This window comes from Patagioenas fasciata, chromosome Z (genome assembly GCF_037038585.1).
Source record: "Patagioenas fasciata isolate bPatFas1 chromosome Z, bPatFas1.hap1, whole genome shotgun sequence".
NCBI classification, from domain to species: Eukaryota; Metazoa; Chordata; class Aves; order Columbiformes; family Columbidae; genus Patagioenas; species Patagioenas fasciata.
The window spans coordinates 60,933,549-60,960,769 of NC_092560.1; positions in this window are offsets into that span (position 1 = coordinate 60,933,549).

Below are 27,221 nucleotides of genomic sequence, written 5' to 3' on the forward strand. Positions count from 1 at the left end.
ATTACGTTGGTATATGAGATAATTGTCCATAAATAAAAGGAAAATTTCAACTCTGTTCAAGCCAGGGTTCCAGGTAAGAAAGAATGACATCTGAGAGCAAAGGGTGCTAGACATTAATTTTTGGGGCAGTGAGAAAACACACACACATGACTGGCTCTCAGTTCAGTCTCCTTTTCAGACATGAGATGATTAAACTGTATGGAATACAAGCAAGACCTGAATTTGACTTGATATTCCTAAGGATATTTTCATGAGATGGTAGTGAAGAATGGTCGCACTCATCACAAATGATGCTTGAGACCTAGTCCACATCTCTCAAAGCTTTATATTGAGCTCTCAGGAATATTCCTTTATTGCAGTCCTTTGAAATCGTGTGTATGTATTTCCTGAAATACAGGTGGATGGATGGCCTTTCTTCATCTGATTAAAATGAAAGTCTCAGTCTCCTTTTTTTTCTTCCTTTCCTTTTTCTGATTCAAGTAAAACCACCTCTGCTTAGTCACATGGCATTCACGTTTTCCCAGTCCAAATTTTATGTCAGGGACTTTAAATCTCTGCATAACCCAAGCAGTTTTCAGACAAGGGCATTAAGTGCGATGAAGATTTGTCTGTCCATCTTACTTAGTTTAAAATCAGCCTAGTGCTAGGAGCCAAAACATTATTTCCAGAAAGCTGAATAAATGCCAACATTTACTGAGGTTCCTTGCCTAGGAACAGGATTTATTTAACATAAGAATTTCCACTTCTGCGCTGAAAATGAGCTTTGCACCTAGTACAATAAATTATTCTTACTGTTTTGAACAAGTTGTCTCCCTGCAGAACTCAGAGGAAGAAGGAGCCCTGGAAGTCCTTCACAGGTCGAAACAAATGTGGGCCTTGGGTCTCACTTCCTTATTAACAAGTAAAAACACATTCAGATCAGAAAAAATGCCCTTAGCTGGTTGGCTGTATTCCCAGGTACAGCATACTAATCAAAATTTGCCTTTCATGCAAAAATAAAGGACATAAATAATTTTAACTGTTAGTGGATTAGCTTCTTTTGGTGGTGGCCTTATTATGACAAACTTATTAAGTTTAATGAGAGTTTAAATACTTAAGTAAAACATTCTACTTGAAGTTGCTTGACATTCGGCTCTAATAAAATCTATGGTCTTGGAGAATTTATTTCCCATCAACTAACCAAAGGGAAAATAGAGTAAGGAAACAAAATAGATAAGAACTAGAGTTTGTGTATTGTTTCTCTCCTTTAAGGCACAAGTGAAAATTGGTTTTGCCTTAAACAGCTTTCTTTCCAACTTAAGGAATGTATAAATCTTACAATGTGTAATGAGAAAAAGCAAGTTTCCCTTAAGCAATGTAACTGTGACTTGACCAAACACAGAGTGACACAGAATGAAATCTTTAACATTATAAACAGAGTCGAAGGATTACATCTCCAAAATACTGTCTTTCAGTCTATCTGTTCTACTTAGTAAGAAGGCAGAGATATGCTGAGGTAGAAATGTTTGTTTTCTTTTCCTGCAAACTCCTTAAGAGTGCAGCTACTGATATTTGGTATCAATGTTTTTTTACTTTTCTTCTGCTTTCTCTTTTTTTTTTTTTTTTTTAAAGTAGTTAATACATACAGGTATTAGTTTCAATACACCAGAAGACTGTGTTCATGTGCAAACTTACACAATGCCATATACTGAAAATGGGAGAATAATCTGCATATTCAAGTCAAGAGAGCTTATACACAGCATGTGAATATTTTGTTAATAAATAAATAAAAAAACAAACTTGAGATATGATGTAGTTTGGAGCACAGGTAAACATACAAGCAGCAAGATGGAGCATTTCCTCCCCTCAGCTGCTTCAAAAATCCAGGTCTCTTTAGAGATCTGCTTAGCTACCTCACCTCTCTTGGACATTAAGATAACTGACCATAATTGTAGCATTATCTGCCAAATATACACACACAACAGTCACAAAATTCAGGATGGGACTTTCAAGATAAAGATAGCAGCTTTGCACCATCAAGTCATAGTGGAGGAAGCCAAATTAATGTATTTATTTTTTTTTTTTTTTTGTACCAGAGACTTTATGTTTCTGAAACTGATGTATGTCTCATTCAAAACATTGGAATTTGAGCTTCTAATTGTTTGCTTGGGGTGGTTTTATTTCTCTTGACATGTCAAAATGCTCATTTCCTTGAGACAAAACTTCATCTTGTCATCTACATGATATAGTCGGAGACTTAGTAGTTTGTGGCTCCTTTCACTTTTCAGGCTATTGTTCATAATATGGTCTTTGAGCTATAAGTCCTTCCACATTTTATCTTCCTGACTCTACTGTGGGTAAATAGAGTTCTCCATCATGGCCAAGTTGTTAGAGAAGGCTTTCAAGGCATGTTATCCACTCTGCAGAGTATAATATGGTTATGTTGAAGGTTTAGATTGCGGAGTGACAATAAAACCCTGGCAGATGTATTCTTAACCTCCTCTCCCCCACATTTCCCCCTTTTGCCCCTCCCTCACCCCCCTTCCCACTAAGGACAGGCGATTAGGAGGGAAAGAAGGACAGAGAGAAAAGAGTTGGAAAAATTAACAATGTTTTACTAATGCTACTAATAAGAATAGAGAAAATAATACAAAATATACAAAACCAATCTTGAAAGTCTCAGCAACTGCAGAGTCAGCACCCAAAGTCCTGGATTAGACTCTGTAGCCAACCGGAGCTGGATTCAGTCTCTCACTAGGCCTCAGTTCGCAGGGACAACTAGCAAGGTCCTCTCTTAATGTCAGCCATAAACAGAAGAGAAAAGGGAAAAGGGAAAAAAGGGACGAGATCCTCGTGATCTCTCACTTTTATATGAAGTATTCACGTGAATGGAATGTTATACACCGTTGGTCAGTTTGTTGGCCACCAGTTTCTCGGCCACCAGTTTCTCGTTGTCCCTCTCGTGAGATGTGAATCTGTCCTTGTCAATAAGTTACCATTCCATTGCTATGTTTACCAAAACATGTATCTGTTTTTCCAGGAAAATGCAGCTAATATGAAGGCTTTAGCTGGCAGGCAAAATTCACTAAAAGAGAAACTTGTTTTTTAACCAAACCAGGTCAGGTTACTACACAGAGCTTACTTATGCTGAAGGTCTGTGTCATAATGGATGAGGTTCAAAGGTTGTAGGTCTGCTAAACTAGAGGTGTGTGTGGATTATCATGGTGTGAAGACAGAATTTGCCTGTCAGCCAATCCAGTGAATCTAGTCCTTAAATTGTGGGTTGTGTGATGTCTGTGCTGTTTCCCACTATTTTTGTTCTCTCAAGTAAAGTGATCCATAGTGAAAGCCTGTGTATCTCCACTTGGCCTTGCTCGTCACTGTCTCATAACTTTATGCAACTGCAGATCATATGCAATTGAATGATTCTGCAACTATCAAGAAGTGTAAGATGCTGAAGATGTGTATATAAGTGTATTATTCAGGAACAGTGATGAAAACATTTCCAAGAATCTCAATACAGTCATCAAGCAGACATGAAGGTCATGTTGCTTCAAAACTGTGCAGTCAGGTAGTAAATAGGGATGACTTCGAAGCACCAGTGTGTCTAGTGATGCTTTAAACTTTAAAGGAAAAGCTTGCATGAGTGGCCACCCAGAAATTCAATACAAGACACCAGACTGTACCCTTTGAGACCTAAACTTTGTTTTAGAACATATTCAGGAAGAAAATTAACTCTTCAGATTTTGGTCTCAGAAACCACATGCCTCTTCTCCACATACCTTTAACCATAGGTTAAATACTTACAGACTCCTGCAATTTCAGGATTAAACATTACAACCAGCTAATACATATACTCAGGGTACCATCAAAGGGCAATGCAGCACAGTTTTGCAACTGAGTGCTCACAGCCCTCATCTAAAAACCCACTCAAGCCCTGATTGTACCTTAGACAACTAGTAAAACTAAAAAATTAGCATATGGCATTTAAATATCTTTATTAAAGAATGTCAACAACCTTGCTTGATAGCAATATAGCATTACAGATATTTACGTGCATCTGTGCACATGTGCATATGCATGTTGTTCCAAAAAGACTACGCATTGTTCAGTAACTACAATCAGTGGCACATAAAAATGCAGTGTTTAGAAGAATGATTTAAAAAAACACTCAGACATTGTCTGAAAGTATGTGGTTTGTATGAGTTTGTGTGCTGAGGGGAGGCTATCAGCAATGTAGTGTAGACTGTACAAGAGCCCATAGTCTAGGTATTTTTCTAGATGGAGAATACTTATAAAACTATCTTCCTCAGCTTGTATGTGTAGAAATAGCAATATACGTGTGTGAAAAATAGAGCTCAGTTTTTCATAAGCTAGCTGCTGTGAACTAGACCTGTAAACAGAGTCACATCTAGGTAAGCACTAGGCTTTGCACAGTAGAACAGAATTCCTACAAGCTCCTGCAGTGATGAGCTTGCATTGATCAGAGTATTGCCTCAGGTTTTTCTATGATTCTCTGAGAGCAAAAATCATCTTGGCTGGTTTTCATGTGGCTTCAGTTTCTGATAATAACGTGTCTCTCCATATTCACCCTAATTTCCAAAGGCAAATCCAGCATATCTGTAATATTAAACAAAAATATCAAGTAACATCTGTTCCTTTATGAACTCATAAAAACAGGAATAATCAATAGCCAGCTACACAGAGTTATAAATGTCACCACTACACACTAGCAGCATTAGGTCTCCTAATGGGGAAGCCTGGAAAGATCAAGTCTTTTCATGCTCCGACCAACCAGGATTATACTGTGTGTGTTGTCAAGAATATTGAACAGAAAATTCCAGTGTTGTTGTAAAAGGTTCCCATTGTTTTGTCAAGTAATTATTTGTGCTTGGTGGTTAAAAAATGAGTAGACAATTCTAGATAGTTTTCCTTGAAAATACTTATCAAATTGAAGCTGTTCCCTGAAGTAGTACTTCTCAGCCCTTCTGTGATTAGGGAGTATGCTAAACTGCATTAAAATTGCTTTTAAATCTTTTAAAATTGCTAGGTCCAGATGACTTGAGGTTAGATATTCTAATAAAATTGAAGACAGCGCTGAGTTTCTCTCTCTCTCTTTTTTTTTTTTTTTCTTTAGGTGATAGAAATGCCAGAATATTGGAACAATGCTGGTTTTACCATAGGACAACAGGATGATCCCGTAGGGCAGGACATGAAGGATGTAGGCAACACACATGACAAAGCTGGTAGGGGATCCATCTAGTACAAAAGTAAAGGTGAAGAATGTAATTAGTGTGTCTTTTTTTTTTTTGTTTTTTGTTTTTTTTGGTTTTTTTTGTTTTTTTTTTTCCCTACAAAGAAACCTAATTCTCTAAAGGGATGGGAAATCAGGTTAATAAAGGTTACTATGTAAATACAATATCCTTAAAACCTTATACATGTAAAGATAATATCACAACTCAAAATTCTGTATATTTAGTGAAGAACCAGGTAACTTACAGATCTTAGAAGGGAAATTGTCAATAAAAAAAATAATCACAGTGAAATATTTCAAATGGAATTTGTCTGAGATGAGAAGCTTATGCTAGAAAACTTTTTTTTTTTTTTTTGTGGTTTAGGAAAAAATATAACACTAAAAGCAGTTTGAATTCTGCCTTAGAAATTCTGCATTAGAAAATGTAGTTACCGTCAAGAGGATAAAATAACCTCTTCAGACTCACATAACTTCATTTCTTGGGTAAGATGAACTTGATCCAAGTAAATTCAAAGAGAAAATAAGATACACACTTTTAAGAGAGCAGATGAACAATGACTAGAGCAACCAGTGAAACCAAAAAAGGATAATTTTTAAACAAAGCATAACTTACACTTCATAGGAATATACAAGGTACTGGACTCAATAGAGAAGTGTTTTAAATATTAATTACCTGTGATTTATAAAAAGCCATGCTAATGGTTCCAGTCTTCATTTTGGCTTTAGAATCCATAACACGAGTCCTCTATATTCTGTTCACATCCAGAGGCAATCTTTCTTAAAAAAAAAAAGAAATTTTTTTTGTTAATTTTACTTTTTTTTTTTTTTTCCCCCTCAATCTGGAAGTTAAGATCTCAGAAGGCTTCTTGGAAGGTGTGGAAGACTTCTTTTTATTAATTTGCAAAATGGGGTGAGGACATCTCATTTTTCAGACTCAAGGTCACACAGTGCAGAATAAAAAAGAAGAACATGGTGGAGTCAGTTTCATTTTTACAAGGAATCACATGGAAAAGATGAGGTGTAATGGGTACAAGTTTCTCCTGGGGATCTTCCAATTCAACACAAGAGGGAAAGTTTTCATGATGAGAACAGTCAGCCATTGGAATATTCTCCCCAGGGAAATGGTGGATTCTCATTGCTGAGCAATTTTAAGATTCAGCTGGACAGGGTGCTGGGTTGTTTTGTCTGGACTGTGCTTCTGCCAAGACAGGTTAAACCAGGTGATCCTTGTGATCTCTTCCAACCTGGTGCTCTATGGTTCCGTGATTCAATGATTCAGTGGCAAGAGGACCTACATACAATAGTCATTCTTTTACTCACAAAACTGAAATATTTAAGATGTTTTATAACCTCAGTTCAACTTTGCTGTTGGTTGCACTTCATATAATTTGTGAGTATCTCTTTGTTTCCAGAAAAATTCAAAAGCTGTAAGTAGCAACAAAAAGGAAAAAAAGAAAACCCACATTATTTGGAACAGCTGCTCTTTAGTTCTAGAAGAAGAAAGCATGAATAAAACTACTAAAAATGTATTTTACTCTTAGATCCTCAGATTTTTTATGATCTGTTGCTCTGTACTTCCCTATGGTAACGATCACCTACTGTACTTTGCTGCTTATAGAAATTGCAAGGAAGTGTTAAGAAAGTTGAGAAATGTGGAAAAACCTATGCATCGCTATCTGACTTTTCTTGTAGAGAACTTCGTTGTGACAGTATGGGTCCATAATAATATTTATGCAGCAATCCAGGATCAAAGTCCCTGAAGAGCTTATACATATAATTATTGCAAAATCATTACAATCCTTTGTAAGAATAGTTTCACAAAGCTTTCCAAGAAAAGCTACATGCATATATTAGAACTTTTCAAATTATCTTTCTCCTACTTCCATCTTTTCATTACCATTATTAATATATTAATTACATAATAGTAGCAGAATTTATGCCCTCTACTGAGAGAAGTATTTGTAGGCACACACTCAGTGTGTTAATTAAGAAATATCCCAACATTAAAGTTGATACTTATGAGATGAACAACACATAGACAGCTCTCAAAAAAATGTAATCAAGTAATATTGACTTCAACCCACCATCATGAAGCATGCTAGACTCATTTAATGCACACTTAATAAAGATGGTGCTAGGATCAACACTGGCTCTTCTGCAGCTCCCTGAATCCATCAAGAAGGACAAACCAAGTTAGTTACAGTCTCAAGTAGTATAATTTTTGCCATAACCACTGGAATGAGAACCTCTTTATCTTACCTAGGAGTCACAAACCAAACCATTCATGAAGCGACCAGGATTATCTGTTTCTCCAAAGAATGAGATGACAGTAGCCTATTGTCATTTATCCATGGCTTTTGGATAGTCAAGCAAGGCATTTGGTTAACAGTTTTTTAATATATTTTAGGAATTTCTGTTTCCTTTGTTACTGTATGCAGGCCTTTCATTTACTATTGGTGTTGATTATTTTACTTTAAATATAGTTACTAGTAGCAGGAAATAGAAAACAGTCAAATTAGGAGTTGTTTGAAGTGAAATTCATTTCTTCTCTGCATGTGGTGCTTGCGGACTAGATTGGTACTGAAGGGTTCCATAAGATAATTTTTTTTTGTTGTTTGCTGGACACTTTTTTTAAATTGCAACCCACATAGATCACTGTGAGCCACAAATACAAAATGTTTTGGTTTGTGGTCACCCCCTCCAAGCAGCATATTTTAACTGACCTGGCACAAGTTAATAGTAAGCAGTGAACAACCTAGGAAACAGACAGCCATTGATTTGTCAGTTTCTAAATGGCAAGGCTGATCCTTGTTTTCATAGTGCCTACACCCCGTACTCTGAAATTTCTTGGCTTTAGCTGCTGAAAATATATGTGCCTAAGGAATAAAAGAAATCATGCCAGCCTGAGCCACAGTCTTCCACTGTTGACTCAGAAGCCCCTGGATTGCCTCTCTTGTGCCCACTCACCAGCTGTATTTTATGGGTCATTATCCACCGGAAGGAGACAGACTACTCATGGAAAAAGCAGAGTAGACATAGTAGAATATTATGTCCAGCAGCAAGTGCTGGACAAATTTTCATCAGATCTCAGCATTCAGCTAAGATGAACAAAATATGTATAAATCACTTCTATGAAAAGCCTGTCTTATCTGTTCCTCTCTAGACAAAAAATGTGGCTGCTTTATTGTCTAAAATATACTTTCTGTTCTTGGCAATCTGTGATGAATTGCAATGTCCTTTTCTCCAGACATACACTGATGAACAGTGAATAATGTGCTTCCTTTATAAAAGAGGTCTTCAAAAAAATACTTAAACTATCAGTATATTAATTAACATTTGAGACTGAAGCATCTGATAAATTAATTTCCAGATATTTTGTCTCAGGACTCCTGCTATATATTCTGTAATGGGTAAAGTATTGTAATTGGTTGATAATATAGGAAATTTGGGACTGAAGTCTTCACTGTGACTGGAGTTTAGGAAAAAAAACTACAATGATGTTTCAGAAACTAACAAAAATTAAGCCAATGTGAAAGAACATTATTAAAATTAAATTTATCATAAATATCTGCTAAAATCTAAATGAAGTTAGATTTTTCGGAGTCAGTCTGCGAGCTGGAGTTGGAAAGATAAATGGTACTTACAACTGCTTAAGAATGGAGAAAATTTCATTAATAACTTGATTTAAACCAACACAAAACTGATCTGAAAATATGAATTGAGTAATCCAGTTTTTAATTAAGTTTACAACTAATGTACTCATCATGAACCCAACATGAACACAACTAAAAAGCTTTCCACCTCTATCACCACTAGTGTTCCATCACAATGTTCATCAAACAGAGGTTTTTAGCATATGCACTTGTAGTTCAAGCACTTCTATAGGTAACAGATCACTGCTATAACCTAAAGAGAGATTTTGAAAACAAGACCACTATTCTAATTTCTTCAATACTTCACCCTTGGGATATCTTCTCATCTCAGGGCCCAGGAAAGTTAGACACTTCTGAAAGGACCTGTTGAGCAGGAAAGAACCCTGTGCTGACAAACAAGAAACACAGATCAAAAGATGTTTTGAAATCCCATGTCCCAGCAGATGCTCAACGCAGAACTGTCGGGAGATGTCTCTATTTGTTTGGGACTTCCAGCTTACAGTGCTAAAGCTGTAAGCTTCAACAATTACTTTGAAGAACAGAGTAAATCAGATTTCTTTTAAAATTCTAACAAACAAGGCTGCCTGCCCTTCAACATTACAACCAAGTTGATAGAGGAATTACCTCGAGAGGAAAAGACCTCTGTTAACCAGAGAGAAGCTAAACCCACAGCTCTGATGTGATGGAAGAGTCCCCTACACTGAAGTGACTGGCTGCTCTGGGCAGGACATTTATCCTTTAAAATTGTGTCATCCTGAAAAACAAAAAAAAGGAAAAAAAGAAAATTCAAAATTCACAAGAACAGAGAGAGTGAAAGGAAAAGAAATCATGCTGTCCCTGTAACCCGATGTTTAGTGCATTGAGGTGGAAGACAAGTGTTGAGTTTCTATAGGATATTAAAATATGTAACAGAAAGATCATAAAGCATATTCTTATAGAAAAAAAGAAAGAAAATATGTTTCAAAAGTCATGGTTTTATTTTTATAATAATAAAAATTTGTATGTCATTTTTGTCTTAAAAATAGGTATTTTGGGTTGAGGAAGGCTTGTGTTACATTATCACTCAGATATAATAGTTGAGATGAAACTGTGAAAATGCAAAGAAACAGCCTAGACTGTTAAGAGTTTGGGTTCAGACCTTATCTTTTCACTACTTTAAGGCAAGAATCAGTCTCAGCTGTACCTATTATTTATGTATCAACTATCAGTAGAGATTAAATTAAGTATCTAGAGAAAGGAAGCTATAAATCTTATCTCTATTGAAAGTCGCTGCTTTTACATCTAGTGGTTTTAGTAGATTACATTTTCTGTGCCTCAGACAAATTGTACAATATCCACTGTTCACTGGTTTACATCAGTAAGCTGCTGAGCAGTCAGTGTGTTTTCTTGCTAAAAGCAGGTGCAATTCAATAGCAGGAAGGAAATTTAAAGGGAAAACATGGTGGGGTGGGGAAAAGACATCTGTTACTTCTGAAATCTAAAACCTGTCAGTGTTGTATTTTTGGCACCTAGCTTTGGAGACAGGCTGACTGGATTGTGGTAGAAGACTATGAGCTTGGGTGATTTTGTTGTGTCTTGTAGAAGAGGCAAAGTCTAATCCTACCTCTGCTGTTATTTATGTCATGACTTCTCTGGTGCAGAAGGTGCAAGACTTGACCACAAAAGCAGAGAAGTTATTAGTATCTTCAACTAGAATTGGGATTCGATTGATGAAAAAAATTAAAATACAGCTCAGGGAACCTTCATTTTCTTTTAAAGGGGTGTATTGTGGGGGCTTCAGAAGGGCAATTCTGCATATCTCATGTATCATATATTAGTTGCATGTGTTTTCTTCACATTAAAAATATTAATCCTAAAGGCTAGTAACTTTTGCATTTGGCCTGTCATCAGCCTGAGAGGTGTATTACTCCAGTGGTAGGAGACTTCTGTAAATATGTAGCACCAGCCACTGTTCTAATGGGAGGATGAGAAAGTTCGTCAGTAAAACTCTGTGCAGGATGTTGAAAGTGTAAATATATGATTAAATGTCCAGTGTTTCTGTTGTTTAAAACAGTTATCATCTCCCTTTCAACTGAACTGTTCCCCCTGTTCTTCATAACTGATCAATATCATTTTACTGCAAGTGCATCAAGGTGGATAAGAACCAATAAACGTGTAGGAAAACATGATGTAGATTTGCGTCTAGATCCAATAGGTCACTAGTTGGGTCTATTTATGTTTTTAACTGGGTGCATGGCTTTGTCAGGTAAGGATACCCCCTCTTCCTTTCTATTATTTAATATAACTAACGTATTTTATGAATGAAAAGTGTTCACTTATGAGTGGATTTCAGAGGACGCATGGGATTTGCACATAAAAAAGAAAACCTTTCTTGTCTAGTCAAACATGGCTAGACATTGTAGAATGAGATTAATCAACCCCTGTCCTTGAATTACCTGATAATCCTTAGCAGAAACAAATCTAATCTATTTTTAAAACTATGAAAACCCAAACTTCATAAAAAATTACACAACCTCCTCCAAAAACTACATTTTTAAAAACTACAAATGACATTTACCACATTTTTAAAAAAATACCCCTTTTCACTTAATATTGGTACTTCATCAGATGTCTATTAAGACACAACTTTGATACCAATTAATATGCAACTTGTTTTAAATGCCTATTTCTGACATCCATAGAAATAGATTACAAACTGAAATTAAGAGACAGATAAGTAATTTAAAAATGTATTAATAATATTCAGTTATGTAGTAATGTTGTTATTCTCCCTTTAAACTTGATACTGTCTTCACCCTGATCATACATATATTGTTCTCGAATGTTTTAAAGAGTAGAAAAAGCACATATCTTTTCAGCATTGCAAAAAAAGCAGAAAATAGTATGAGAATGATACTTTCTGTTTCTTAAGGCAAACTATTTTCTGTTTTCCTAGAAATTACCGTTTTTCAGTTTTCTGTGCAGATGAGTTTTAAAAGGGATATTTTTGAAATATTAGTAATGAATAATTAGTAAGCAATATTTAACTTAGTCCTTTCCTGATGTTCTCTTAATTTCACAGCTTTTGAAGGCTACATTTCTTCATCCATCCATGCTGCAGACACATCATTAGTTTCCTGTAACCCATGTCTAACACCTATAGGCAAGCTTTCCATAGATCGTACACCATATTTGAAATTTATGCTGAGTGACACTCCGACTCTCACTTGTGTATCTGCTCTTTTAGTTTTTGGTACCAAGAGGGATGGTTCACTGAGTTTAAAACATTAAAAACTGCTCTTTAAATTCGGATCAATAACTTTATAGGAGATAAATTGTTCCTCCTTCTCAATTAACTTCCAATACAAGAGGTGTTCATGAGAATTTGGCTCAAATAATCCATGACAGCCTTGACAGCAAGATTTCCAGCTGTCATCTTTGTCATGGGAACAATAGAAACACATTTCTATCCTCTTATTTTTGTTCTATTGTTCTGTCACACAGATCGATTTAATCTACTTTATTTGCAAATGACAGCTCAACAGAAAAGAGAAAAAAAAATGAGAAACGAAGTTTCTAAGAGACAGAGAAAAGGAGGGTGAAACAAAACCATAGTGTTAGTGGTTCAAGGGTTACAGCTGTCATTCAGAACACATGCGTGGCAAAATCAAATCTCTCAGTATTTCAAAAGAACAGGTGGTAAGGTTAGATTTTTAAAGAGTGAGGAAATTGGAAGAAGTAAAGGTGTTGAGAGACACTAGGGGAACTATTGAACACTAAGACAATGGCGTCATGAAATGGGTTAATACAATTCTACAACATTTTAGAAAAGATGTTTTGCTCTGTGCTATGATTTTCACTTTTTGAATCCAGGAAATGAAAACCTAAAAAGGGATGCAACTATAAATACAAGAGTGATGTTATTACTAGGGAGGATAAAGAGTTATTAAAGTTACAAGGAAATCCTGGCACAATTACAAATGGTTATAAACCTGAGCTGAATATATCTAGTCTGAGAAACAGAATAGGTTTTCTGAACATCACTATAGTGGAGTCACATTTTAGTGCAAGCAATGAGAACACAATCCCTAGACAGTTTTTACAAGAAACTCCAATAAATATATTCCTGGGATTATACATTACAACTGTCTGTCATGAAACAGGATTGGACTTGATGATGTCAGGACCACCTTTGCATCCTCGAGTTTTAATTCCAAGAGAAATAACGCGGATCTTTACTGTCACCTGCTGAGATGTCCAGAACTCTGGATTAAAAAAATTTGATCTTCTATTTTACTCTGTTCTTTTCCAGCTAAATTCTGGAATATGGTAAAGCCATGCCATTGTTACTAATTTTTCAGGTCAATTGTTAAAATTCTAATTTAATTCTATTTGAGTGCTAGGATGTCATTGCTAGTGCCTGCTCTGCCATGAGTCATCAGTGTGCCCTGCAGTGACAGAGGCTGCCCACATATGGGGACTCCTTTTCAAAAAAGACCTCACCAGGTGATGTGCAGGGAAATGCAGGTGCAGCAGGAGGGGGAACCTCATTGCAGCCTGCCATGACCTGTTGGGAAATTACAGAGAAGGCAGAGGCAGAGTCATCTTGGGGGTTCAGAGGACAAGGGCAAGCAGGAGGCAGAGGTCACAAGCTGCAGCAAAGAGAAATCAGCTTCAAGGAAGGAAAGACTTGCACAGTGAATTTGGTTGAGCACTGCAACAGGTTTCCCAGGGAGATTCTGGAATCTTCATCCTTTGAGATTTTCAAAACTAAACTAAACAAAGCCATGAGCAACCTTCTCTAACTTTGGAATTCTTTTTCCTTTGAGTAAGTGTCAGATGTTCTTCTCAGATTACATTTTTTCTGATTCTCACTGAGAATTGTTCCCAAACTAATTTCTGCTATGATTTTTAGAAATATGGGTGTACATCAGTTTTCAGATGTCTAACTTAAAACACATAAAGGTATTTACAGATTCATATTTAATATGCCACTTTTGCAAAGCTTGTCTTCTGCCCATTAGGTCAAGAGATTTTTCTGTCTCGTGAGTAAACATCTTACAGGTAATTCAGCCAAAAGGCATGTATTACAAGAACTTTGTGGTTGAGTTTGACAAGATTACACAAAATAAACTTTTTGATGATTTTAAAATTTGCTTATCTTCTTAGATGGTGTTCAGAGTGCTTTTAACAGTTACAAAAAATGCTCAGTTTCCATATTACTAGTTGGATGCAAGGCAGCTGATGAAATACTTTAAAAACTAGTAACCTATTACAGGTCTCTGTTAATTAATTTCAGCATCAGATACTATGATACGTGGGAAAATCATAACAATCTTAATTTTTAACAAAAAGGAACCTAGCTTTTTCATTTTCTATGAAGGGAAGTTATGTCACTAACAGCTGTTTTTCTAGGAGTACCTTGCTAAAAATCTTCCATAAAACTTAAAAAAGAATCAGTATTTTTCTTTCACCTCCATTTCTCTCAAGCTGTGGCAAACTCATTCTTATGAATTATTCTTGTGTCTCACAATGATACTTCTGAAAACACATGGTTACAGTTTTGAAGTTTAAGATGGAACAGAATGCTAGATATTAACAATAAACTGCGAAAAAGGAGTAGGTCTAGATTCTCCTGTCATTGCCTGTCATTAGAGAGTTGTGTGTACTGTAAGCACTATGAGTATCTTACAACAACTTACATTTTTTCTCAAGAATAACCCATAGCCTTTTGACATTAATCACCCACTAGGTTTTGTAGAAGTCAAAATCAGATTTTGACTGTGGTGAATACCACATCATAGTGATTTCACATTATTTCATTTGCAGAACCATGAACTTGCACAAGTTGATGTTGGAATTGCCTCAGAATAGTTTAGCAGTTGCTTTTATCTTCCTGATTACTCAAAACACTGCAGACCTAGCAGACACTTCATGAGGTTTCTTTACTCTGCTGCTTAACTCACAAAATGAAGTGTTCCACATCAAAGTCAAATCACTCTGCTTTATTCACCATCAAAGCTTGCCATGCAGTAGGTCTATCACATTTTCAAACCTGGCTTCTTCTCAATTTCAACAAAGTTACTAAAATGAGAAACTTAATATGTAACCAGCATCACTCTGAAGCTAGCAAAAATCCAAGAGACATATATGTACTTTCATCTCCTTCAGAAGGAAAATCTACTAACTCCCTACATAAAGTGAGTCTTAACCAGCAGGAATGGTTGCAAGCGAAAGTTTCCTTGACACCCACTCAGAGTCCACACCATTCAGTCTGACATTGTCAAAAGCTTGATGTTGTTACTTTGTAAGTACAAAATTTTGGATATGTTTAAAGAAATGAAATTAAGAAAGATATTATTAAGTTATACTGAATGTTACTAAGAGTATTCCAATGTGATCAAAGAAAAATGAAAGTAAGTTTGATCTCCACTCTCTGTATGACAGGACCAGTAATGGAAGCTGAAGAAGTAAACAGATTAAGATACTTGAAATAGGGTGATGTAATGTTCTGAATTCAGTAGCCTGTCTCTGCTTGATCTATCCAGGTGAATGTCTGTTGAGCCTTCATTCAGTTCACTGTGGAGTGCTCAGGATCCAGACCTCACCTCATCCTACAGCTGGCTTGGATGTTTAAATGAACTTCAATGCAAAAAGGCATTTCAGACAATTTGTATAATGGCAAAAGTCCCTGACAATCATAACAATGGAAAATGTTCTGATAAGTCAATTTGAAGGCAAGTGACCTAAACATGCACAAAACTGTATTTTTTTAATTGTGTTTCAATTGTGGTTTTCCAGGCTCAAAATCAGGTAAAAAACTAATAGCATGGTGCTTGTATGTTAACAACTATAAAGTGCTTTGAGTAATGCCAATACAATAAGTTTCAGTTAAGCTTTATTGTATAAATTCCAGTTCAGATCCTGTAGGGAACCCTGGTAGGGTCTCTCACAGCCTATTCCCTACAAGCTGTCTAATGGTTACCTACACATAAGGTTTACCTGCACATAAGTATTACCTAGATTAACCAGACATTTGTTCCAGCAGAGAGGTAATGATGTGTCTGCCAGCTCTCAGAGAAGTGTGTTAACTTGAGAATATATCCTTAGTCCCTCTCCTTGGTCCAATCGATAATTAATTACTTGTGACTTGTTATTTAGCCACATGAGGTGTTCCATTGATGAAAGAGCTGAGAGGTTTAAGCTCTTGAGAGTTGCTTAATACCTGAAAAATAGAGAATACAAGTGGTGCAGTCTTTGACCCCTAATGTAGCAGTAATTTGTGAAGGCTCCTTTGTCAGTACAATCTTTGGTACCAAGGCACCTTTGAAAAATCTCATTACCTAATTGCTTTTTAGGTACTTCAATACCTCAATAAATCTGTCTCTTAGGCTCTCATTGCAACCAAAAATCCATTAGTAGGTGGGCACATAATTGTTACTGTTGTTTAACCTTGTTTTTTGTTATGAGAATCCTTCTTCAATGTCTTTAAAATTGAGAATAAATTTGATTTACATGGATATCATGTGAAATTTGGACAAATCTGTTCTTCTTAGTCTCCAGACTCCTGGTTGTTCTTAGTCACACTTCAGATGTTACTACTTAGCTTGATGGACATAAATTTGAAGTTTCCACAAGATCTTATTTAATACATGAATAAAAAGAGTAGATTCACTTGTGACTCACTTTCTCTCTCTAGTAAAGTTACTAATAGATTACAGTGTGATAAGAAGAGGGAGTTCAGGGTTGAATATTTCAGCAGTTTTAATAACACTGAATAAAGTGCACATTACTATATGCAAAAGAGGGTGAAATGGAAACTACTTTAAAATAAAAGGAATTAAATCATGCAGTTAAAGGAACTAAATGGATAAGCAGTTGAAGCAACATAGTTATAATACATTTTTATTCGATAAATGGAAGTTAAAAATAAATTCTATGTTCTTATTGAATGAGAATTTCAGTTAGAAATTAACTTTTCTCAGTAAATTAACTTTTCTCAGTAAATTAACTTTTCTCAGTAAATTCCCAAAGCACTGGAAAATTTATGTAGAAGTTTATATTGAGCAATCAACCACAGAGGAAATAATGTACCTGAACATCTACAACGCAAACAAAGCAAACAAAAAAACTCCAGCCGAACAAAAATAAACCCAAGAAAACAGCATTAGTACAAAAAAGTACATGTCGTTGTCTGAGTAATCTTTGTAAAAATTAACCCACCAATGTAAGGTGGTTCCCAAGTATTTTAAACACTTTGTGTCTGTTCTGAACTGGTCTGATAAATTCCAAGTCAGTGCCTCTGTCTCCTTCTGATCCATCCTGGGCAAGGACTCTCTTCTCTGAGGAACATGAGCTCCCACCCAGGCTATTGTCATGCCCACGTACCCATTACATAGCCATGCCATGTGGGTATAAGACTCTAATTCCACTTTTAGATCCTAATAAGACTTTATATCTCAACAACAGTGAAGATGCATTCAGGTTGCTCAAATCCTCCATCTGTGCATCAGACTTATGTTCCCAATGTCAAGAAATTCCTGTCTCCCCCACAAGCCAATATATTATATTTATGATGCCATTATTTGGAAGGCACACAATTTTCATTGCAGATATTCACAGATCTTCATGTTACAGTCATCTTTTCTGGAATTAACTTTTCTGATTTCAGATGTTAAATTCCTGAATTAGGAAGCTTACTATCCCATATGGTAAATATCTTATCTAAAATAACAGACAGTGATTTTACAAAACTGTTGTGGTTTTCTTGTTAGTCAAACAACTGTTTAGTATTTTACAGCACTCAAGATTCATTCACCATGAAAATTATATCTGCTAACACACATTCAAGTTTTAACTCAAGACCAAACCTGTTTTGCAAAGATCAGATCTTTGTCCCTGGTGGTCATTCACAAATCAATATGCTTAGGATATTCTCTAATTTTCCATTTGGCTACTCAAGAGCATCCAAGTTAATCTGCTCTAATTTTGACAGCTCAGTATCATATCAAATCATGTATACATTCTTCTAGCTTATTGTATAAATTGTATTGTGGGATTGTTAAGGACAAGCTTCACCTGTTAGACCATGGGATTGTATTCACTCTGTTTTCTGTATGGCCAAAGTCTTTGCTAAAAATGCAAATTCAGCACTTTGGTACCTACAGACAGCTTTACTCTAATTTTTCGTCATTATGCAATGCCAATAAAGCCATACAAGAGATCATGTTGTGGTTTATGAACTGGGAAAGTAATATCCTGCTATGGAGTAGTCTCACACCTTGCTTACCTGACCAAAACAGGATGTCATTTGTGAAGTACTTACTAGAGGAGGCCATATAGAGTAAAACTAAACCAGTATTTGACAGTGAGACCAGCAAGATATCACAGCAAGCATCAAAGTTAGTTCATATTTAGTAAGGACAGTTACACAACCAACACTTGGCAGTAGGCCAGACCTTTAAGTCTATCTATGCACGAACAGGCAGGAAAAGTGCATAGGTTGGTTCAACATTACTAAATTTCTGTCTGGTCACTTCACAATGAGAGAGGCCTCAGACTGGTTCCAATTTATTTATTCTGGAAATAAACTTCCGCTTCATATACGGAAGAGAATGTTACACAAGTGACTTTATTTCAGTTATCATTTTTCCATATCTTTTGTAAATTGTAACTGACTTTCTCACATATTTCAATGTTGACAACCTATAGGTCATTACAGCCTTCCAAACTCCTATTGAACTCAGAAGTTGGTTTGAATATGCTAGCGACTCAGGAAAAACTTAATTATTCTCACTTTCATGGGTCATCACAAATTGTTTGCACATTTAGTACAAAAATAATGGAATGTACAACTAATTCAAATTTTCCTAGCATAGATATTAGTAACCTGTTGTCTAATAGTACCCCACATTGTGTCAAGATATTGTTTCTGCTGAGCAACCAAAGATTAGATATTTAATTGTCATAAGTAAAACACAGGTTTTCAGAGCTAATGGATGGTAGTCTGGACCTGTGAGTTCCAGATGTATTTTTAGGAATGAAAATCTGATAACATATTGCCATTCATTTTTTGCACGTAAAAATTATTTTTTAGTTGTTTTGGTTTGGTTTGGTTTTGTTCCAGCTGCATGCTCATTGCAGTAATAAATGACACAATAATTTCTTGATTGTGTTAGTGGAAACTGTGTATATGCAATTGTGAATCAAGTACTATGTAGATAATCTCTTTGAAATTCATACCTGAATTTAGGTTGGTGCCCTGGCTATTCTGAATGAATACTAACTATTTCATCAGCTAAAATTATGAGGAGAGCAACAAGCATTAACTTAAAGTGAGTAAACATAGACAACTAAGACATTCAAAGCAGACCAGTGACTAGATAGATTTGGAATAGCCATAAGAGCTCAGTTTGAGAAAGAAGATGAGTTAAGTACTATGCTGCCATAAACAACAACTTTTGTAATAAACAGCCACTTATTGTGGCCAATTAAATGATTCATGAGGGACTAGGGAGGCACTCTTGAATGAAATATCCATCGAGGAATACAGAAGAGACTTGACAGGGTATACTGTGTAGTTCAGCAGATTTTGGCTTACATACTTACCTACATTTTCTGTAATACATCTGCCAAAACCACCTTAGACTTAGCTATATTGCTATATAATGCTATGCAGTAAAGAGGCTTTATTGTACCAGTGCAGATGATTGTGTTAAAGTCAAGAAAGACATTTTCAAGCACATGAGATTTGATTTAAATCAGGAGTCTTGTGCCAAGCTATCTCAGCAATTACAGCTATTTCTACACCAGTGGCTTGGTTCAACCGTTATTAATGAAAGGGCACAAGTTATGAATACTTTACACAAGCAGCAGAAGAATGATTATTAGGTGTAATGTCTACTGCAGTTCACACCGGATTGTGCTACTGCTCATGGGCATGCAGTACTTTCCTTCACTGAAAATTAAAGAGCAAAAAAAGGCTATTTAAGGGATGTCGTAGTAATAAATTCGACGAATCCAGACGCCGGTATAAGCTCTTTGATTGAACGGGCGGGCCGGGCGAGAGTAAGGAGTCGAATTCAATGTGAATTTACCATCCGTACTCTTCAATGAACTCTTAAACAACACTGAATATCAATGTCCCCGAGACCACGTTTTTCCAAGCCTTATATACTCTATACCAAAAGGCCATGCGGCAAGCGCAGGCTACAATTGGTTACACTTACAGTCACTCATCCCCCCCCACTATGGTGATTGGCTGCAGGGCACTGTTCACAGACTGTTCATGCGCAGCAGCAACGCCCCTCCTGCAGCCTGGGTCGAGGGCAGACCAGCTTCTGTTTACTTTCCTTTTGTCTCTGGTGTCTCAGGGAAATCCTTCCGTGTAGCACAGCCGCATCAAGCCCTGGCTCGTTCACAGCACACAGCCAGAGACTCTCCACAAAGGGATAGTATTCATGCTAATATTAGAGAACTCAGAAGACTTGTCCTGAGTCACAGGCATTTGAGAAAGAAGTTAGTATAAGCGTTCTGATAGTATAAGCCAGGTGATCCAGGGGAAAGAAGGAAAGGGAAAGGGGAAGGGGAAGGGGAAGGGGAAGGGCAAGGGAAAGGGGAAGGGGAAGGGAAGAGAGATGGCAGGTGTGCCTCAGGGAAGGAATAAGAGAGGTCTTTGCTCAACACTATTTTTTCTTTCCCAGAATCTAAAAGAAAAATGGAATTTTCAAACTTTTGATGTTATGTAATATTCAAACACATCTTCAGTGTTTGTATTCTGTGTTATTCACATATACTGACATTTGTTGTCCTTTCCAAGAATGCCTTTTCCTTGTGTTCTTAGATTTTGCAAATATTTATACTCAGATTTTTACAATACACCTGAGTAGTGAGTGTGTGAACAATCCTTTGGAGTGCAGATGCTGTCCTTACCTGCTGTATCTGCTTAGTGACTGAGAGGTTTCCATCTACAAAAATAAATTTTATTTAAAAGAGATGCCTAGACTGAAAGAAACACTAAGCACAATAAACAGCATCTGAATAGTTTACAAAACCATTGAAGATGGCTCCCTCAGCTCAGTTCTGGTTAAAAAGCCATTTTCAGGTCTTATCTGAAGAAAAAGTCTCATCAGTGATGCTTCTGGGTGGATAATGCAGCTTCAAGATGTACTAAGCCCATTGAGCACTACTTTTTCTGTCTCACATATTCCCTTATTATTTCTTTCTCTGATTGGATACCTTCTATCTTTGCTTTCAAATCAGGTGTTTTGTTTTTGTTTTTCTGGCTAGGAGTGTCCACAGAGGGCCTGGAGAACAGATGCCTTTGCTGAGAGATGTAACACTGTAAATGAGAAGATGCTTTAATGATGCTTAATCTGCATCTTTCAAAAAAAAAACCCTATTCAGCAAAAGCGTAGAACTTCACACTGTAGTTGATTAAAACTTTTTCCAGGACAGTTTTAAAACTTTTTTATTTTTATCCCTGAAACATAAACTATTGGAGCAACATATTGCTCTGTTATATAGAATAATAAAAAAGGAAGTTAGATAAAATATGCATTAAAATTATATATTCTTAATAAATGTAACCATTTGTGACTAATTGCCATTAAAACAGCCTTCAAGAAAATAAAAATACTTCAGATTTTTTTTAAACATTCAAAGGAGAGACATATTTCTTCTCCATCATTAGGAAAAGAATGAAAACTAACGTCCTTTGTTTCGCTGTAGCATGCAATTGAAGCAAAAGATACCATGGGCAAATATGCAGTCAAATGATCGTTTATATTAACTAAACTACATTTTTAACAAAAATAAGGGAAAGGAAAATGACCAGTTCAGTTTTACTTCACGTAGAGTCAGAATTACCTTTAAACCACAAGCCTGAGTATTCAACATTCAATTTCCTTTTATTAAAATTTGTATTTTTAAGAGATTGAGCTTACATGGGTTTCATATATAATTTACACCCCCAAAGCAAAGCTATTATTACAATCATGTTAAACGTAAGTGGTTTAAAGAGGAAGATGTAAGTTAAATGGAAGTGGAAAGAAATGGAAATGTGAAGTGAAATGAAAATGCTACTTGAATATATTTGTTAAATGAAGTCTGCAAGTGCCATCACTATGGAATCAATTAAAAAATGCAGTGAAAATTGAAAAATAAGGCAGTTGAAGATTCAGCTTTTGAGTAAAATAGAACAGAAGGCAAATGAATATCTCCTGGGAGGAGCTGAGTTCTTCTTGAAAATATGATTTACCAGTAACAGACACTTTCAAAAAATCTGCAACCAGAAAGATTTATGTGAGGAAGTACTAGAACCAGAGGTACATATATTCAGCCCCAGGAAATTCAAACCACTCAGTCACTTTTTCAGATGAATTTATTCTGACGGCTTACAGAACAGGCTAAAAATATTCAGGATTACACTGGCTAAGAATTAGTGTCTTAGATTTATGCAACATTTCTAATAAGTTTACATTCATATCTGCTTCCTGTTTAAAGAGCATGTATGGGGAAAGAAATCAACAGTAAACAACACAACAGAATAATCCTGCTGTTACAGCATGGAGTGCTGTCCTGATTAGAAATTATTTATTGGCATGATGATTAGTGGTACCATTAGCACGTTTAATATAATCAGACTCACACGTGCAAGTAAAATTCTCCTCAGGATTTATGTCACTTAATAGAAAAGCTGAAGTGAATCAAGCATTTAAACCTTATTTTTGGATCTGCCTCATTACACCATCTGGGATGAGAAGGCACTGATCTGCTCTGATCTGCTCTGACCCCATCAGTTAGTGTCTCAGCAGCCCTGGGCACAGCCCTGGCCTCGCACAGAGGTGCTGGCGCTGGTGCAGGGGCTCTGCACAGGTACCAGCAGCTGTGCCTGGTGACAAATTGAATTAACTTGCACCTGAGCACATCCAAAATTCTGACATGCACCCTGGTCCTACTGACTTGCACATTGCACAGTTTCTAAATCTCAGGGAGGGAGAGGTCTCATCATTTCTCAACAGATTTGTTATCTAAAGCTATGTGAGTTTTCACAGTGATATTTAACAAAATTCACATTGTCATTGTGCAGCTTCTGGCTCACAACTGAATTGGAATCAATAACCAGGCTACAATAACTGCTGTAATCTCATAATTTAAAATGGATAGTAGTGTTCTGTGATCTGGATGGGACCCTGGTTCTCTAGTAGAACTTGATTCCAACTGAAGGCAGGACCATTTTTTCCCTCTTATATTCCCTTTGCAGAGGTAGTTTCGTGGCTCATCAAGTTCATGTCCTTTGGACATGTATAGACGTTCTGTGAACCCAACATTTGGATTATATGGCATCAGTAGGATGTGCCAATAACATTAATGGAAATGGGAAATTAATTAAGGAAAACTGTAATTATAATCCTTCACTCTAGACTGAACATCTTCTGGTATTGCCCAAAACCACTTGTGAGGGCCTTTCCTCACCTCAGACTGTTCTCAGATTCTGCTGAGCTTCTGTGTGATCCCACAGAGCTCATTTAGAGGTGATATTGTGACTTACACCTTCCAGAAAAATACAGCAGCAGCAAATTTAAGAATAAAGTTTGGCAAATGATTTTACTCTGTGCGAGCATTTACATGAAAGAAAAAAAAAAAAAAGACAAGAATTACAAAGCTTGGCAAATATTCTGCAATGTTCTGCTCTCTCACCTAGCCTCATCCTGCTATGTGGTGGGAGGCTTTTTGGCATTTCAATCTAGATGGAGTCCTACAGGTGCTTTTCTTTACAGCCTCTCTCAATGTGATCATTATGAAATACAATATCCTTTGGAATGGATGCTCGGACATCAAACCTGTTTCTCTTCTTCCCTAGTGTATGCAGACACCATTGTTTCATAGAGACTTTTAAGAACTTGAGAGTCAATCAGTTTTATTGTTCCTGCTTTTACCTCAAAAAAGGTTTTTAGAGATCAATGTTCAAAAACAACAGAAAAGTGGCCTCAAGAGAATCAGAAGAATAGCAGTATCAGAATCAATACCTCATTTCTGACAGATAATTGCATTTTTTTCATAGAAATTTCCAATCTTCTCAAGATTGCTTCCTTTCTCATTTCAATAACCTCTTACAGAAAAACAGTAAAGTGTAAATACCTCCCACCATAGATCTTGATGTCCTTACTCTTAACAGCCCTAACTCACTTGGACTTCGCTGGTAGTTCATACTTTCCAGGGTGCCCATTTTCCTCCACACCCTCCCCTGGGCAGGTCTTGATGGCAGCCACAACACAGGAAGTGTCACATCATCAATCACAAATCCATCTCTTCAGGAACTGTATCACACTTCCCATATATCTTGGACACATATTTTAAAGCATGAATCATCCTCTGGGGTGCTGAACTCTCCCAGCTGGAAACACACCTCTTTCACTCTCAACTGTATGACAGAGAGACCTCATCGCTCTCTACAACTACCTGAAATGAGGCTGTAGCATGGAGGGTGTTGGTCTCTTCTCCTAAGTAGTAAGGGATAGGATGAGAGAAAATGGCTGCAAGTTTCACCAGAGGAGGTTTAGATTGGAGATGAGGAAAAATTTTTTACAGAAAGGATTGTCATGCACTGGAACAGGCTGCCCAAGGAAGTGGTTGAGTCATCACCATCCCTGGAGGTGTTTAATAGATATTTAGATGAGGTTCTGTAGGACATGGTATAGTGCCAGAGTTAGGTTAATGGTTGGACTCAATGATCTAGAGAATGTCTTCCAAATAATCTATGATTCTATGATAGTAAAATGTCTCGTCTCATTTAAACCTTTACTGACGGTTAATGATGAAATTTTAAAAATGAAATTTTATCTTTTATGGATGACTAATAGAAGCAATCATTTTAGCAAAGCCTGTTAACAATTACTTAAGTCTTGTGAATGAACACATAACTTTATTTTGAACCTGGTCAAGAGATGAGTTTTACTTTTTGTACTTGCAATAGCATCATGGTAGGCCCCGAAGTCCACCGTGTTTCTTGTGGCTCCCAATCACATTAATCCCAGAAAAGGTATACCAGTTGCAGGAACTGACTGGCATGAAGCTAACTGAAGAACAGGCAAATGAGCAACAGCATGTCACACACATATGTACACCATCTTTTTACAGCAAAGTGGGGTTACGAGCAGAGCTGAGCTGCAACTGGATAATGCTTTAGTAATGTCTCTATCTTGCTTTCTTTTGTTGGCTGTCTTGCTCCCACTGCCCAGGAACAGAATGCTGCAAAGGACACTTTGATAGAGTGTCTTGAGAAGTTTTGAAGACCCTGGGACCCCTGCTTTCATGCCAGGGCAGCACTGTTTGGCAGCCCCCTATGCACAGCAACTGGGATGCCAGAAGAGAAAGGATGTGCTGTCAGTGTGTAATATGAGGATCTGGAACGTATGTCAGCCGGGCGATACTGCTCTGCTCAGGTGAGGGGTATGACCTGGTCACTATGCACTGTCATCTTAGAGATGATCCTGTGCAGCAGAGACAACCCTGGCTCTTGAGACATGCAGCATGCTGGAGAATGTGCAAAAATATCACAGAATTTAAGTAGTGTGAATGCTAATGCACTTTAATCTCAATCCTGGGGGAAAAAAAAAAAAAAAAGATAAAGAAAGATACTGAGGCTTTTCTCCTAGCTTTTCATGGAGTCATGAAAAGTTAGATCCAAGCTTTAAGTGTCAAGATAGCTGGTGTGTGGGTAGTACATCTGTTACCTGAGTGGAGCTGTGTGACAGAAGCTGTAATCAGAAGGTTTTTGCTAATGAAGCCTGCTCTGCAAGTGCCAAAGCAGCAGTGCAAGGTGGGATATTTCTCAGGTGAAAGGAATTGGAAACTTGTTCAAATTCCTTCATGGTGCACATCACTGGGTTTCAACCCTTTGGGATGAATTGGGCCACATCTACCTACCTCTGCAAATGCACGTATCTCTTCAGAGTGCCCACTATACAGGGCAGACCCTCCTCTTAGGGAAGTCTGCTGCCTCCTTGGAGCCTGAGTTAAGGACATCACCAAAGAAGGGCCTAGTCTGGTACGTCACTCAGAATATTACCTGTTATTGCTCTTCCATGTGAGTGGTGATGAAGATGCAATACACAGTCCACGGGTGATCGAAGGAGACTTCAGGGCCTTGGGACGGTTGATTAGGGGAACCAGGGCACAGGTAATTCTTCTTCTATCCTTTCAGCTGTAGGCAATGACAGTCTAAGAAACAGATAGATGCAGTCTATTAATGCACAGCTCCATGGCTGGGGTCAGCACCAGAATATTGGGGCTTTTGATAACAGGAAGTTCTGCAAGGCATTAGGCCTGCTGGCATTTGATGGCAGTCACCTTTCTGAAAGCGAGGTGTCTTTGCTCATGAGCTAGTGGGGCTGACTGGCAAAGCTTTAAATCAGACTTGAAGAGTGAGGGGGTAACATCAGACTCACCTCTGAAAGCCATAGGATGACACACCAAGGCTAGAGGGATGGGCTACAAGTGAGGACCCTCAGCCTGTTGTTCTGAGACCTGCTGTCTCCACTAGAGCACGCCTGCAGTCTCACGGAGATGAGCGAGGGGGTCCTGTGGTAATAGGAACTAACAAGGGAACATCAGTGAAATACATCCAAGGAATTAAGGGGTGTTTCTCTAAGAAGGTGACAGAGTCACTAGCCCATCTGTGGTCCCTCTACACCCATGCTCACAACATGGGCAACAAACAGGAGGAGCTGGAACCCACCGGGCCTCTAGAGAGCTGTGACCTAGTTGCCATTACTAGAACCTTGGTGCGATGAATCCCTTGACTCGAGTGCAGCTATCGATAAGGACAGGCGGTTCAGAAGGGGCAGGCAAAGAAGGAAGGGTGCAGGTTCTGTTCTCTGTGTTTCAAGAAGCGGATGGATTGTGAAGGCCTGTCTCTGAATAACAGCCACGAGCAGATTGCAACATATTGGTAAGAATCACAGACTGAGAAAACAAATGGAAAGTTACTTGTTGGTGTTTACTACAGTCTGCTTCCTCAAAGTGGGACTATTGATGAAGCCTTCTTACTCCATCTATGGGAGGTATCACTCTTGCAGGCTCACAGACTGCTGGAGGACTTTGACCACCCCAACATCTACTGGAAAAGTAGCACAGCAAGCTGTTGGCAATCCAGGAGACTCCTAGAGTGCACTGAAGATAATTTTCTCAGCCAGGTAATAGGAAGTCCTAACAGGGGAGTTGCTATACTGTACCTGATGGTCACCAATGCAAGTGAGCTAACTGGGGACATGAAGCTTGGAGGCAGCCTGGGCTGCAGTGATCATGCACTGATGGAGTGTCACATAGGAGGGGCAAAGAGTAAAGTCTGGATC